We start from the raw sequence: 15,742 nt of genomic DNA, 5'->3' as shown, positions 1-15,742 counted from the left end.
ATTTCTGAACATATATAATCTCCCCATATAGACTGTATGATGTATGAGGGCAGGCATGTCATCGTATTCACTTCTGTGCCATGCAAACGATTTCTACATAGTAGATCAATAAACACTTTCTAAAAAATTTAGTATCCTCAACTCTTCAAGCCTCACAACATTTGTTTCCTTAAGGGCCTTCAAAATGGCTTGAATAAACTCCAAAACCCTTGATCCAGCCAACTGGCCTCTCCCACTCACCTTGGAGATTTGGAGCACGCAGTTGCTGCCAAATAATTATAATCAAGAGCTTGCTTGTATCAATGCTGATTTTATTCTGGTTCTTGTCTGAAGACTTACTTTGTTAGAGTATTTTTCCTTGGTTCAGTCATTCACGCCTCTGTTATGCTGATCTTCCAGGTCCCCCAGACCCCCACACACCAGTACTCCAGGCTTTACTGTTCTCCTACCCCCACTGCTACCTCTCCCAGCCCTCTGCATCCCCTGCGTTCTAAATGTGGAGCTCTGTAGCCAAACAGTGAACACTTTCTCCATTTTTGTAGTCCCGGTCTAGTGCCAGGCTGCCAATTACCCCCACCGTCTTCTCTGGCACTCATTCATTCATTCACTCATTGGTTAAGTAAATACATACTGAGTCCCTAGTATATACCTGCACTGTTCTAGCTGGTATTGCTCTGATTATCTGTTATCCTTATTCACGGATGTGGAAATGGAGTGTTTGCTTATGCAACTAAAGGAATGTGTGTCGCATAGGTAAGAATTTTAGAGGAATGTGTTTGTATGTGCTAATACCTAGTGAAAAACTAGCTGATTCACTAATAATTTCCATATTTGGAGGATCTTGGAAAATGAGTCAACTCTTTTTCATCTAATATAGGCACTAGTATTTTAATCTATTTTAATTTCAAATCTACCTCTCAATATAGGCAAATTGCCACCTGTTGCTTGGGTTGTACTGGTTATCGCTTCTGTGATTTTGTCTGTCTTTTGGGGTTTGTTTTTTGGGGGAGGCAGGGAATTTCTTTTTTACTTTTTTGTTTTTGAGAAAGAGGGGGAGGGGAAGAGAGAGAAATATCCATTTGTTGTTCTACTTATTTATGCATTCATTGATTGCTTCTTGTATGTATCCTTAAAGGTCTGGAGTAGTGTCTAAGATCAAACCCTCAACCTTGGCATGTTGGGGTGACATTCTAACCAACTGAGCTACCCGGCCAGGGCACAGCTTCAGTGGTAGTATTACCCTCACAGCTTAAGTCAGAAAAAAACCATCTTGCTTATATATGCATTCACGCCATATTACTGGCAGCTCTTCAGAAAAGTTGGCCTAATTTCTGGAAGCCTCTTCAGTCTGTCAGGTTAAAAGACGCACCCTAATTTCATCAATTCGAGAATTTTATGATCTTCACCTATTTTTTTCATAATGCAACCAAATCCTTTATTCTCATTTTCAGAGGCCTCAGAAAAGCTTCATGATGAAGCTGAGTTCAACCAGCCCGGGAAAGCGCGATGTTCCCTGTGCGGACTGCTGGCGCCCTGAAGGACTGGTCCGGCAGAACCCCTGCTCCCGGCTGACAGATCCAATTTCCAAAGAGACGGTGTCTGCACACGTTGTGCTTGCTCAGGCCTGCCTCCTCCTCTCACTTTCCCTCAAACAACCATTAGTCCCATTGTGTAGCAACTACCTACAGAGCAGAAGGACCAATGTATTTTTTTATCAAGCCGCCCCTGGCCTTCGTGTACAGCTGCCCACTTTGCCGTGGTGCCTCTTAAATGGTACGTTTGATCTGTCAGGAAATGGACTTCCTCCACCACCCAGACCCCTCTGCAGCCTGGTAACTGTCTACCCCTGAAAGGTCAGATGTTTTCAACTCCTGACCCTCATGCGTAATACCCGAGTCAGCAGTCCCCCTAGTGCAGTGGTTCTCAACCTTGGCTGCACATTAGAATCACCTGGGAATCTTTTTAAAATCCTGATTTCTGGGCCTCATCCTCCAGAAATTCTGTTTCTTTGTTATGGGGTGGGGCCACAACATTAGTAACAAAGAAACAGAATTTCCGGAGGATGAGGCCCAGAAATCAGGACTCTAAAAAGATTCCCAGGTGATTCTAAGGCGCAGCCAAGGTTGAGAACCACTGCCTTAGAGCCTTGTTACTCAAAATACAGGCTGTGGACCAGTAGGATCCTCATCTCACGGGGACTTGTAGAAATGCAGATTCTTAGATTCTCCTCCAGACCTTTAAGGAATCAGGATCTCTGGGGGCGGGGCCCTGGAATCTGCATTGTGTCGAGGCCTCTAGGTGACTCTGATGTTCACTACATCTTCAGAAGCACTGGCGTGTTTGCTATCCTGTGCCATTTAATATTCAGACCTCTTGCCAAAAGCCTGCTCACTGCTTCCCCAGGCCCTCTGGCCTCAATTCCTGTCCCATAGTTTCTTGTTCCTGTTCCTTTTTCTCTCCCTGGTTAGGTTCCTGATTCCAGCCTCCACTGACCTCTCTGGACAGGACCCCATACCTGCATATTGCTTCCTGCGTTTCCTCAGCTTTCCGGGCTCAGCCTCTGACCTGCTGACTTATGGCAGCCACGGTCTTCCTTCCTTTCCAACCTCCCCTCCTGCCTAGGGCTCCTCCTGACCTCCCTGCGAGGGTGACATCTACACGTGGAAGCCTCCGGGCGCGGTGCCCGTTAGCACAGGCCCCCACACTGTCCTCGCTGCCATCTGTCTGCCACCTTGCTGCCCGTCTTCCTCACAGCTGCCAGTTATGTTCCTAAGGAACAAAACTGATATTATCTGCGGCTTCAAAACTCCTGTAGACTTCCAATTTTCTGCAGAATAATGTCCAAGCTCCTTAGCATGACATCCAAAACCCTCCGTGGGCCCCTTTCTCACAGGTATGTCTCTCCCCTCTTTCCCCCATCCCTCTTCCCACCTCCTACCCCGACAATGTCCTCCTGTCCCCAAGCTTGCTCTCAGCCTAGGGACTGTCGTTAGCTGTTCCCTCGGCCAGGAATACTCTTGTGCCTCATCCTTGAATTGCTCACTTGCAGTCACTCATATTTTAGCTTAAAGATTACCGATTCAAAGAAATCTGCTTTAATATTCCATCTAAAGCAGCCACTTGGTCCATCTGAGATGGCCATCACATCATCTGTTTGAGGCACTGTAAAGCACTTTTAATACCAGTAAGATTTTTTTTCTTGCCTATTTATGGTCTGTTTCCATTCATTTCAGTATAAGCTTCCTAAAAGCAGAGACCTTTCCCATCTTGTTCCTTTAGAAACTGTGCCTGACAGCAAAGTAGGTACTGAAAGGTTATTTGAAAAAGACAGCATGCAAGGAAGGAAGAACAGAAGAGAAGAGGGTGTGAAACACATAAAATAAATGTGAATAAAAAGCACGTTTCCATATTTTAGAAGTAAATACATGAGGAAGCTATGAAAAAAAACAATATAAGTAACAATGCTCATGATGTGGCAAGCTTTGACTTCCCAGCTACCCCTTAGCAGAAGTTAATCATTTCACCTTCTCCATGACAGTACTTCCTGAAGATCCATATATCAGCACTTCCCATCTTGTGTTGTAATTATTTACTGATACAGTTGTCTCTTCCTATAATCTCTGATCTCCTTGTGGGCAGGAAATGTGTATTTATAGCCCTAATGCCTGGCACAGAGCCTGGACAATAGTAGAGGCTTAATAAATGCTGAAAGAAAAAAAAGGGTGAAAGAAAGAAAGAGAAGGAAACGTTAGAATGGTGACGTTAGGAATGGAAAATGTAATAAAATTCCTCTCCTTTTTTGGTGCTGTTTCTTGGTCCAAGTCATTGGAAATGAATGCAGTAATGCAGTAATGAACACACTTATAAGATAAGCACATAGAAGATAGTATAGCACGGAGGTCAAGAGCATCGCTCTGGATGGAGCCAGTCTATCTGGGTTCTCATCTTGGTGCAACCACTTCCCAGCTCAGGAACTTGGGACAAATCACTTAATCTTCCTGTACCACACTTTCCTCATCTGCAACATGGAGATGATGATAAAAATTCACCTCATAGTGCTGTATGAGAACTAAGAGTTAATGTGTGTGTCAATTAGTTTTTGATGAATTTAAAAAAAAAAAAAACTGCCCCCAAATTTAATAGTTTAAAATAATGATTAGCCCGGCCAGCATGGTTCAGTGGTTGAGCGTCGACCTATGAAGCAGAAGGTCACTGTTTGACTCCAGGTGATGGTATATGCCCAGGTTGTGAGCTCGATCGCCAGTGTGGGGAGTGCAGGAGGCAGCCAATCATTGGTGCTCTCTCATCATTGATGTTTCTGTCTTTCTCTCCCTCTCCCTTCCTCTCTGACATCAACTTAAAAATATATTTTAAAAAATTATTAGCTAATGATTCTTTGAGTTGACAACTTGAGCTGGGCTCAGCTAAATGGTTCTAAGTGGTTCTGCTGGTCTCCCCAGCTCATTCTCATGCTGGCAGTCAGCTGGCAGGTCAGCAGGGGCTGCTTGGTCCCAGATGGCCAAACTCGCATGTCTTGTTCTTGGCTTACATAACTGAGCCATGCATCTTCAGCATGTATCTGTGTAGCTGGACCTGAAGTTACTGGCTGGCTTTCAAAGGCTGAAAATGTGTAGTCACACACCAGTACCAAAGCACCTTTCAACCCTTTTCTTTTGTCACCTTTGCTGACATCTCATTAGCCAAAGCAAGACATATGGTCAAGTCCAGAGTCAAGAGGTAAAAAAACAGACTTAACTTCTTGATGAGAGAAGCTTCACAACACTGTCGTCATTTTTTACAAATATATGAAAACACACACACCCACACACACACACACACACACACACACTTAGGATAGTGGCTAGCACATAGTAAAGCAGCGTGTGAGTCCAGTTATCAGCACAGATGACAATACCTGTGCAGATGCTTTGTGACACAGCCCCTATTGAACTGCTCTCAGTGAAAATTAAAGTGAATTACAAAATTAGAAGGGGAGACAGGACACCGAACCAGAATAAAACGCCCTCACACAGTTTTATTTTATGGAAAAAAAAAATAGTAATTCTACAAAACTTCCAAAGCTAACTCCTCTATAAGAGGCTGCTCACTCTTCTGTGTATCACTATGGTTTAAGAGGCAGGTTCCTGGATCCTGGGATCAAATTGCCTACGTTAGAATTCTAGTTCACCATTTACTTGCTGGGTAAGCCCAGATAAATTGCCTAAGCACTCTAGGCCTTGATTTCTGCATCCGTAGAAATGGTAATTTTAACTCCTGAGGTCCTTAAATGAGGCTTAATATGTACAATTTTTCTGGTATATAGTGAGCACCCCAAAATATTAGCTATTGCCCTGGCCGGTGTGGCTCAGTTGGTTAGAGCACTGTCCCATACACCAAAAGGTGGCGGGCTCGATTCCCAGCCAGGGCACATACCTAGGTTTGGGTTGGATCTCCAGTTGGGGAACATTTGGGTGGCAACTGATTGATGTTTCTCTCTCACCTCTCTCTCTCTCTCTCTCTCTGTCTCTCTCTCTCTGTCTCTCTCTCTCTCTCACTCCCCTTCCCCCCTCTCTAAAAATCAATTAAAAATAATTATAAGCTATTATTATTCTTAATTTTTTAAGAATCAAAAATCATCTAATATAGTTCAGAGATTCCCAAACTCGGTGGCACATTGGAACTACCTGGGGAGCATAAAAATACTGACACCTATCCTATTTCATGGGTTCTGATACACATGGTCTGAAAGGAGGCCTTTACACAGTGGATTTTGAACGCTCCCAAGGTAGTTCTAAGTGTGGTCGAGATTTAGAAGCACAGGTCTATTGGAGAGGACATTAGAGATGATCCAGAGCAAACTCTTCATTTCATCAATGAGAAAACTGAGACCCAAAGAGGTGATAGGCATTACTTAATGGCATCCAGGTGGGTGGTAAGAAACCTGGAAACTGGTAGCCAGGGGCTCCTGCCCACGGCTCTCTTTTATCTGGCCTCTGCCAGGACAGGTTAACCCAAGCCAGCCTGTGTGACCCTCCTCGCCAAGAACTGGGCGTTGAGAAAGGAGAAGTCTACCCGATGCCAAAGGCAATGTTCCTAGATTAACCCCAAGAATCCTGGTCTCCCTTGGTCTTTTTTTTTTTTTTTTTTTAATATGTTTTTATTGATTTTACAGAGAGAGGAAAGGAGGAGAGTGAGAGAAACACTGATTAGCTGCCTCCTGCACACTCCCTACTGGGGATCAAGCCTGCAACCCTGGCATGTGCCCTGACCAGGAATCCAACCGGAGACCTTTTGGTGCATTGATCTCCCTTGATTTTGTAACCTTCTCCCTATACTTTCACGTTTGAGTCATAGTAGGATTCAGATTCTGCCTATGTTTGTCTGACTTAGACTTTTACTCCATTTATTCAGTTTTCCTTTGCAATGAAGTTCCATCTTATACATACATTCATGCTCTGAGCTATATTTCAAGGAGTGAAAAAAGCAAACTACTCTTCCTTTCATCCTCCCCTGACTCCACCCCATGAAGGACATTCATCGGAGATTACTACCTTCCTTGTGAATAATCTATCCTGTAGGGGATTTCCTCCTCCTTTAGAATTGTTTATGGAAATAGGAGTGCTCCTCAGTTCATAATAGTGATTCTGTTGCAACGGCAGCAATTCTCAGGATCAGAGGGCCAGCCTCAGCCCAGGTCAGGAAAGGTGGGCGCAGGGGTTGTGACGGCTCCTTGGAGAAAGGCTGACCGTGAGGGCTAAGAGAAATGGATAGCTGGTGGCGTCAGGTTTTCTGAGAAGCCGGCAGAATCCTCAACGAAAACTCCCTTTTTTCTTTTCTCTCCAGCTCTAGCCTTTACAAATATTACCCCTTTGTCATTCTCTCAGAGCTTCTAATTACTAATATCGAAGGGAACAAATTTAATGAGCAAGAGAAAGGTGGGTACAGAGCAAGGCTCTCAGGAACCTGGCCTTTTAAAAAAAGTGTTCTTACATGAATGAAGTTGGATAGCAAATTGAACATGCAATATGATCTCATATTTTTCATATATATATATATATATATACACACACACACACATATATATGGTATATGATTATACCACTGAATAACGGGATTATAGAGAATATTATTTTTGCTGGCCTTTCATTTCTGATTCTGTTATGATGAATATGTATTACTTATGTATCAAAAATGAACAATAAAAATCATTATTTTACAAACAAAACAAATGCTACTGATCTTAGAATAAAGCCCTGCAGTCATTCTTTTTTAATATTCATTACACCCAAACTGCTTTCATATTATATTTGGGATCTTTAAAGATTTATCAAGTTAACTGATTTCTTTAATCACTTATTGACTGGGGTGTGTGTGTGTGTGTGTGTGTGTACAATGGGCTCTCACGCTCAGGTCTGTTGTGTTTTTCATATGCTATTTGGTTTCTTAAAAGAGTTATGGAATTAACTAATTTTTAAAAATTATGACTCATGACTGTGTGTACATGTGTGCACGCACACGCAGGTCTATTGTAGTTTTGGCCTTTATTCCAACCCTTACTTATCACTTTAAGCCAATTTGTATCATTTTCCTGGCCTTCTCCACATTCGTGACATTTCCAATTCCATCTGCAGATTTAATTAACGTGTTGCTTATTCACTCTTCCACATCACTGATAACAAGAGGCATAAAACTGGACCCCGTAGTGACTGCTCCGCCACTTCAATGCCTCCCACAACTGGACACATCCTTCTGCTTTCCCTGGTTTTTAAGCCAAGCTGATTGAAACTGATTTTGCAAGTAAAATTCACTCAGACATTGCATCCAATGATTTATGAAGTCCACGCAGCCGTGTGGTGTCCCATTAATCACAGACACTACAATAATCTATTTGTGTGCAGCAGTCCTCATAAATCGGAATAAAATAAATTTCACAAGCGCATCCTCAGCTTTTGTGACAGGGCACCTGGTTTTACTCAGGGCACCAGCCACATAATGCAACGTTAGCAGACCTGCAGATTCCTGAGTTTGGTCAAGTAAGTAAAAATATGCATTTATTTTCAGATGCATGACAAAGCTAAGAAATTACAGCTTGATAATCTACCAGGGGAGAGAATTTCTTTAGGACTCAGCTCTCTCATATTTTTTTATTAAGACTGAAGTAAATAAACAGAGTATATGAGGCACAACAGTACAAGTGGGGAGATGATTTTGTTAACAAACGGTCCAGAATTATATCTTCAAATAAATGTTGAGCATTTAAATATTGTCATCATTGGGAGACTCTCGTTTCAATGATATTATGAAATAGTTGTATAAATTCTCTTTTGACATTGTTTCTATTTCACATAACAAAATATTCATCTGTGAGTGTATTTCTTATCTATTATACACTCCAAAATTATTGGAAACCATGTCTGATAAAGATTGTGGATGATCTAACTAGGTCATAGTTATTTTTCCCCAAAATGTAAATATTTTTTTTATTATAAAGAGAATATTGTAAAATCAAAATTTAACAATATAAGAATACATTGCATGAAATAATAATGGCATGAAAAATATATTTTTAAAATGTATGAAATCCTAACACACACAGATGACCACTCTTAATGTATTAGGTGAATAGCTTTTCCAGAATATATGTGTGTTTGTGTATAGAGAGATAGGTATAGAGATACAGATAGATACAAATAGAATGAGGTAAGCTAAGATTCTACTGTAATTGTTATATTATCACCTGCTTTTAAAAACGAGCACTGTATTGTGAATATTTCTCCAAAATAGTCAACATAAAACCACATTTTATCTTAATAACTATAATATTCCATTAGATTTATTTACTCAAAACTCCATTAACAGTTAGTTTATGTTCCATTTTTTTAACCATAAACGACACTATAATTGGCATCCTGGTTATTAAAATTTGTATATCTAACCACATTCTCTTCTTCTAAGAATAAGAAGTTTTCTAAGAATTCTTTTCTTAAACTCTTAAAATTGTGATATCTGGATCAGGAATTTGTCCAGCTAATATTTTGATGTGTATTGCTAAACTGCCTTCCAGAAAAATTATACCAAGTTTTACCACTGTCAGTAATTCGAAAGGTATTTATTGACCTCATCTTGCTAATCCTGGATATAGCCAATCTTTAAAAATGTTTGTTGCCCTAACCGGTTTGGCTCAGTGGATAGAGCATCGGCCTGCAGATTGAAGGGTCCCAGGTTCAATTCCTCTCAAAGACATGTACCTTGGTTGTGGGCACATTCCCAGTAGAGGTTGTGCAGGAGGCAGCTGATCAATGTTTCTAACTCTCTATTCATTTCCCTTCCTCTCTGTAAAAAAATCAGTAAAATATATTTTTTTAAAGTTTTTTTAAATAAGAAAAAAATGTTTGTCAAGCTCTGGCTGGGAGAGGATTTTTTAAAATTTTTATCAATCTGATAGATGAAAAGTGTTTTCTCATTATTTTAATTTGCATGTCTTTGGCTATATTTAGTTGAACATCTTTTCTTTTGTTTATAGGTCATTTATATTTCTCCTTTTATAAGTTACCTGTCCTTGTACATTTCCATTTGGGGAAGGCAATGTTCATCATTTTTATTGATTAATAGAAGTACTTTTATACTATGTTAATGCTGCTTTTAATCAAAACCCACGCATGAGCCTAATGAGTCTAATTTCCTTGTAGATTTGCAATTGAATCAGAGGTCAGTTCAAAAAATATATTGTGAAATGGCAACATTCTTAGAAAATAGATTTATTTTCCCAAAGTGACAATGTTAGTGCTTTGAAAACTATACTCATCTGTATATTCGATTCTTATATATTTAAGTAAAACATTCTAATCATTAGGCTTGATTAAGAGCCTGTGCTTTGAAATCAGATTGCCTATCTTCAAATCCCAAATCTTTCACTTACAACCTGGATAACGACCCAAGACAAGCTACTTAGCTATTCTGTGCCTTGGTTTCCTCATCTATAAAATGAAGATGATAATAGCTCCTACTGCACAATGCTGCTGGGCATTCAATGAGAGGATGCACATAAAGTATGTATAATAGAACCAAGAACATTTAGGGCTCAGCTATCTAATAGCTATTATTAAGTGCAATATTGTGTGGTTTCATGGCCTGCTCAAACCTAGACCACCAGGCATATTTTAAGGCATTGCTTACATGTACGTCTATTGCTCTGTTTGGAGGTAAGCTGTCCTGATGATATATTCAGACTCCTCAAATTTCATTTTAAGAACTTAAAAATAAAAGAGATGTCTAGTGTGAGATACAAATGAGAAACCAAAGGGCACTCTCACCTTAGTCCTTTAGTGGCTTTTCGAATGTAATAAGAGAATAAAAATGTATGTTCTAATTCTTGCACAGGTCTCTACAGTTTCTGCATCACCTAAACACAGTTTAGATCAGTGGTTCCCAACCTGTGGGTCGCGGCCCCTTTGGGGGTTGAACGACCCTTTCACAGGGGTCGCCTAAGACCATCGGAAAACACATACATAATTACATATTGTTTTTGTGATTAATCACTATGCTTTAATTATGTTCAATTTGTAACAATGACATTGGGGGTCACCACAACATGAGGAACTGTATTAAAGAGTCGCAGCATTAGGAAGGTTGAGAACCACTGGTTTAGATAGTTGAGAAACAGGACAAGGGCAGGTTGGATGCTGAAGGGGTGGGAAACCCTGGAAGCTCAGTTGGTCACTAAGGCTGGGTAAGCTCAATGTGCTGAACAGGTGAACAGCCACTGCCCTGATCTGCAAGTGACGCATGGAAGCCCCAGCAGCCCACTGCGATGTTCTAGTTCTGGAATGAGATAACCAGGCCAGACTCAATGTAGGATGAGTTGGCACTGGATAGGGGGTGCTACAGTGTCATAATGAGGCATAAAGTATGCGTCACCAAACCTGGGTCTCAATCTTAACTCGGGCACATGGCCTATGACCTTGGGATATTTATGTAGTGTCTCTGAGCTTCAGTCCCTCTTCTGTGGAGATCTGTGATCACACCTTACGATGAGATTGCTATGAAGAGGAAAGGAGTTAAGATACGCAAAGCATTTAGCATATACTCCATTCCATGTGCTCAATGAATGGTTGCTAGGAAGCAGAGAAAACATTAAAATTATTTAAGAACTAAACTCCATGGGCACTGATAAGCAGAACAAGCACCTGACCAATGAGGCCAATTAGAAGGGATCCCCAATGAATAGAAAAGTTGGCCTAATCCATAAGAAGGGATGCAGTCCTGCACAGCCTACTGGTGTGTACTGTTTCTTAGAGATTAAAAAAAAGAAGAAGAAGGGGATGTTCATGTTGAATAAGTGTTCCAGAGTTTGGGCTTGGAGAAAGAAGTAAATACTCAACAGAACTCCATCCAGCACCCCATATAAACAGTCTGGAGTCAGATGGAGGGGAAAAAATAGTAATGTGGGGAGTTCTGTTTTCTAGAGACTGCTACTCTGGGACCAGGTGAAGTGCCTCAGGGTGGTGTGGAAGGAGCTGGTGCACAGAGCGACAGGTGGTGCCCATTAGAAACTCAGGCAGCAAATGCCCAGGCCACAGAGCACAACCCAGACACCACCACTCATCAGCTGAGGTTTGGATGCCGATAACCAGGTATTTAGACAAAAGGAATTAGATTCCAGCTATAGAATGAATGCAAAAAAAGACAGGGGAACTAATAACAAATGGATTAACCCTGAACTGCGGCAATTAGAGGCAAAAGGTCCTTTCCTGCTGTCTGCTCAGTAACTGGGGTCAGGGCATATCCAGAGGCAGGTAGACAAGCAATGCGGAGGGGCCGGGGTGGGGGTCCAGGCTAGAGCCTCCGTGGATGAGGCTGCTAAGCGTCAGCAAATTTAAGGTGAACAGCACCCCCAGAAGCTCATTTTCCTTGTCTATAAAATGAAGGAGTTGAACCAGGGGTATCTGAAGCCTCTTCCAGGACTTTAAACTTTATTTCTGTAAGAAAGTTCAGGGCAAAGAGCAGACACCCTTGGGTAGGGCACTCAAGGGGCCTCCAGCTCAACGGGCCTGTTCTTTTCCTCACAAAATGTTGATTCCTAATAGATGCTACATGGTACTCTTTATAATTAAGTTATTCACCTAAGAAAATGTGGTTTTAATGAAAAGCTAGGAGCTTTTTTTTTAGGTTCTCACCAATGCGGTAAAGAACAAGATGAAGACTCAAAAGTTGTTCAACCTGTTAGACTCAGGGAGCCCCGAATCTATTTCAGAATTTCAAAATCTATTGCGTCATATTACGTTTTGCATCAGAGCCCACTACCCCACAGCTATGCTATCCGGTAAGTCTCCCAACGAGTTTTCTGGCTTCCAGTCATTGTCCCTCTGTTCCTCTGCTGCCATAATTTCAACTTTTTACTAAATAGAAGATACCATCACATGCAAGCAGCAACATCTATCTATGTCTATATATATATACATATATATATATACACATATATATACACCTACATATCTATATCTATATCTATCTATCTATCTATCTATCTATCAAGCCAGCGACCAGAACGACCAGAGACCAGAACACCATGGCCTTGCCCCCCAGGGAGCAGTTAGGGGCACCCCTAGGCAACGCGATAGGGTGCAAGTTTGATGGGGAAAGTCGAAGAAATAGGGGGGAAGGTCTTATGGGTCTGCAGGGTTGGGGTGGTCGCCCGGAGTAGGTGTGGGGTGTGCTGGGGAAGGAAGAGGAAGATCCGATGGGAAACGGCTCAGCTCAGTACCTTTCTCATTGCGACCAGGATGGCCAGCCGGGGACTGAATGGGCGGTTGTCTCATGAGTGCGCTTGGACCGACATGTTCACGGCAGCGGCAGCGCTCCCGACACTTCACTGATTCCAAATAGCAGACAGCTATCAGCGTCAAAGAACCGAAAATCCTCTCCAACTAGAGGCCTGGACTTGCACCGCGACTGAAGGAAACACCACTTCAGGGGGAACTAGAAAAAGCGGAAGTGTGCGACCAGGGGCTTGTGGGATTGTGGAGTAGGCTGGGCGCCCAGAGGATTGTGGGATTGTGGAGGACTCCTGGGCGCCCAGGGGCTTGTGGGATTGTGGAGGAGCCTGGGCACCTAGGGCTGCTGGACCGTGAGCCTGTTACTGCGCATGTACATGGTCAGCCCTATTGTCCACAGCCTCGCAGTAGTTGGACGTGACTTCTGGCAGGAAATAATTTCCATTGAAGTTTGCTGTTCCCTTGCCTCGAGGAGGATCATAATTAAAGGTTTCCTTTGTTACCTTGGTTTGAAGCAGAGGACAAAGAGCTGCGAGTAGGACCAGCTCTACGAGGAGCACACACGCACCGCCCAGGAACTGCAGATGAAGCGCACGCAATCGAAGCCTTCAATGAAACCATCAAGATCTTCGAAGAGCCAGACTCCAGAGAAGTGCAGCCAGGAGTACCTGGAGTGCTTGGCATGAGGGCAGTGACAAAGAGATGCAGAGGATCCTGCTGAGCTCAGAACGGCGCAAGTCTCGCATCGCGGGGACCCACGAGAGCCGCGCGAAGCTGGAAGAGGAGCTGCAGACACAGGCCTCGGACAACTGGGAGATCGATCAGCGCATGAACAGCCTGAAGCCAGACCTCATGCAGCTGCGCAAGATCCGAGACCAGGACCTGGTATGGCTCACCCAGAAAGGCGCCCGGCAGAAGAAAATCAACCAGTGGTTGGGAATCAAAAATGAGCCTGAAGACCAGTATGCACTGATGGAGGATGAGGAAGACCTCCCCACCCTGAGGAACGAACCTGGTATGTGGGCAAGATCAACCGCTCGCAGGCTGAGGAAATGCTGAACAGCCAGCGGGATGGTACCTTCCTCATCCGTGACAGCAGCCAGCGGGGCTGCTGTGCCTGCTCTGCGGTGGTGGACGGCGATACCCAGCACTGTGTCATCTACCGCAGGGCCACTGCCTTGGGTTCTGCGGAGTCCTACAACCTGTACGGGTCTCTGAAGGAGCTGGTGCTGCATGACCAGCACACCTCCCTCGTGCAACACAAGGATGCACTTACCGTCGCACTGGCACATCCCCCCTCATACACACACACAGCCCACTGACTCATACAGAGCAGGACTCCGTCTTTGTCTGTCTGTCTGTCTGTCTGTCTCTCTTCTTTGTGAATCTTTCTCTGTCTCAATCTCTCTCTTGCTTTTTCTGAGTCTCTCTCTTCCTGTCACTCGTTCTATCCCCATCTCTGTCTTCTCTGTCTCTCTTAGTCTCTGTACCTCTAAGTCTGAGGAGCATACCTCCTCCACCCCATGCCCCCTTTCCCCATGGGCACTGCCCTCCCCTGGCTCTTGCTGCCTCCACCAGTTCCTACAGTTCCCCCAAGCTCCCCCTGCCTGTACCTGCCATGTTTACAAAGGCTCCTGGAGTGCTCAGCCCTAGCCTGGTGCCCTGATATTTAAGCCATAGACTTGGGGTGAGGGCAGGAAGAAGGCAGGAAGGAACTTTGATGGGCCACTTCCAAGAACCTCAGCTGTGACATTTGGGGCCAGGCCTAAACCAGCAGTCGGACATCCCCTGAAAGGTCCTGGATTGCGAGAGGGTGCAGGCCGGGCTGAGGGACCCCGCTCCCCTGCACAAATTTCATGTACCGGGCCTCTAGTTATTTTATAAACCACTGGGAAAGAAAGTAAACAACTGTTGATTAAACTGTGACATGAAATCAACTGTGGGATACACCTCACCTTCAGAGTTGTTAAAATATTGTGAAAGGGTCTTGAAATTGATAAGATATGGTGTCTTTATAAAATAAGAATCCGATGAAGTCACTTGTCTCTAAAAGCTCCAAGTATTTCCCTATAGAATGAAGTCTAAACTATCTGCTCTAGGTTTTGGGCCTTGGCCATCCAATCCACCTTACCGGCCTTGTCTCCTATCCAGTTACCTCAAACTTTAATTTTTTCCATTGCAAAAGCATATGTGCTTTCTTTCACCAGCATATAGGGTAGAGCAAAAGTAGGTTTTACAGTTGTGAGCACATGAAACAGAGTTTTTTCTTGAATTAATATATGTTAATTATTGTATTATTTTCCCTACAAACAACTGTAAACCTAGTTTTTCCCCACCCTGTATATTAAACACCTACTATGTGCCAAGCCCTATGGTAGGCACTTCACCGTTTCCTTTACTTGCAATCTCTTCACCCTCTCTTAACCCTAAACCTCATATCTATTTTTCCTTCAAGATTCAACCAATTATCTTTTCCTTCATGAAAAAGTTTTGTGAAACTTTCTTCAATTTCCTCATGTAAATTTATATTATACTATGTTAAAACTGTTTATTTACCAGTTTCCCATACTAGACAGAAGACCTTCAAGCATAAGGCAAGTGACATTTATTTTTATCATTAGAGTAGTGGTTAGGAATGTAGGATTCAGTTGCCTGGCTTCAAAGGCCCTATCCTGCCTGTTAGGACATCTCCTGCCGTAAGTGGAGGGACAGAGGTGAAAAGTAACATTTTAGGGGAAATATGGACTGTGAGTGAGTATAATGGGTTTGATCCTAACACAGGCCAGAAGTACTACTATGTTCTAGACAGGGGTGGGCAAACTTTTTGACTCGAGGGCCACAATGGGTTCTTAAACTGGACCGGAGGGCCGGAACAAAAGCATGCATGGAGTGTTTGTGTGAACTAATATAAATTCAAAGTAAACATCATTACATAAAAGGGTATGGTCTTTTTTTTTTTTTTAGTTTTA

The 15,742-nt window shown here is 42.9% G+C and overlaps 1 pseudogene; it reads left to right on the top strand.

Moving 5' to 3' along the window:
- The first annotated feature begins 13,144 nt into the window (after positions 1-13,144).
- Positions 13,145-14,095, top strand: LOC118669451 (annotated as a pseudogene).
- Positions 14,096-15,742: the final 1,647 nt, after the last annotated feature.

The sequence above is a fragment of the Myotis myotis genome, unplaced genomic scaffold (genome assembly GCF_014108235.1).
Source record: "Myotis myotis isolate mMyoMyo1 unplaced genomic scaffold, mMyoMyo1.p scaffold_m19_p_14, whole genome shotgun sequence".
Lineage (NCBI taxonomy): Eukaryota > Metazoa > Chordata > Mammalia > Chiroptera > Vespertilionidae > Myotis > Myotis myotis.
This window is presented reverse-complemented; position numbering and strand designations above follow the sequence as displayed.